Source organism: Scyliorhinus torazame, chromosome 18, assembly GCF_047496885.1.
Source record: "Scyliorhinus torazame isolate Kashiwa2021f chromosome 18, sScyTor2.1, whole genome shotgun sequence".
NCBI classification, from domain to species: Eukaryota; Metazoa; Chordata; class Chondrichthyes; order Carcharhiniformes; family Scyliorhinidae; genus Scyliorhinus; species Scyliorhinus torazame.
The window spans coordinates 40,146,176-40,147,417 of NC_092724.1; the positions used below are offsets into that span (position 1 = coordinate 40,146,176).

Below are 1,242 nucleotides of genomic sequence, written 5' to 3' on the forward strand. Positions count from 1 at the left end.
TTCCAATTGGTGATTCTACCAGAATCACAATCGTCTGCCTCCTCGCTGGTTTCCAGAGCTGTTCCTGTTTGAAACATGCTGAGGGGCGAGTGTGGGGTTAGGAGGGGAGACGAAGAGGGATTGGAATTCCATTGCCCACAGGAATCCAACTGAGGTGCCCCACTTTCAAAAACGCACTCCTGCTTTTAGAATCTCTACAGTGCAGAAGGAGACTATTTGGCCCATCAAGTCTGCGCTGGCCCTCCAAAAGAGCACCCTGCCTAGCCCCCACCCATCCCCATAGCCTCATAACTACACCGAACCTGCATGCACATCTTTGGACTGTCAGAGGAAACTGGAGGACCCAGAGGAAACCCAAGCAAACGCGGGGAGAATGTGCAAACTCCATAGAGACAGTCACCCAAGGTCGGAATTGAACCTGGGAGGACTATACTTTTAGGGATCATTTCTATAGTTTTTGACTTGAGAAATGTGTTCTAAAATGGTCGGTCTTACTAACCATGAGGAGGAGATAAAGCTTTTCCTTCTGAGCGTGAGGCGGGTTAGGAGTGTTGCTTTTTGCAAGAGGTCCTAGCCATTGATGATCATTCTATTCTCTCATTGCGAGTGAAGTAGAGGAAGGAAAGGCATTCTGAGTGGTAAAAAAAAAATTGAACCTGGGCCCCTGGCGCTGTGAGGCAGCAGTGCTAAATACTGTGCCCTTGTGCCGCCCCTTCTTGTACAGCAGCCGCATGGCTGTAACTAGCTCCCAAAATGTCTCTGTCTCAGAGCCTCTCCCACCATGGGGTGATTCCACACTCTGAGTCCTGATTGGTCACACAAGCCAGGTGACCCTTACTCTGCTGTGTTGCCCTTAAAGGGACAATCACCACAGTGTTTTGCACTTGTCTGCCACCCACCCATCTCAATGGGCACAAAATCTGTGCCTCAAAACCCAATCAACTCCTCTCCGCGGCCTAAATGAAGAGTGAGTGGCTTTCAAAGCTGGTCCTCCACCTTAGATTCTGAGACTGCCTATTGTTTCATGAACTCTGAAGGTTTCCCTCAGCAAAAGACAGGGTTGAATTCTAAACAGACTAGGAGATTGGTATGCTGAAGACAGACATTGCATTTCCTAGTGAAATCTGTGCAACTGGATCCGTGTATATTAGCATCGTGTCCCTAGCAGCACCATGATGTCACAAGCTGGCCTCAGCTCCAACATTCCATGGAGCACAGGTCAGTGCTGGAGACTTCAGGACA

At 49.2% G+C, this 1,242-nt stretch overlaps 1 non-coding gene across 1 annotated transcript; it reads left to right on the plus strand.

Moving 5' to 3' along the window:
* Nucleotides 1-423: 423 nt before the first annotated feature.
* Nucleotides 424-640, plus strand: LOC140395799 (small nucleolar RNA U3). Its single transcript, XR_011936313.1, has one exon. It is a non-coding gene; the product is annotated as a small nucleolar RNA U3 (small nucleolar RNA).
* Nucleotides 641-1,242: the final 602 nt, after the last annotated feature.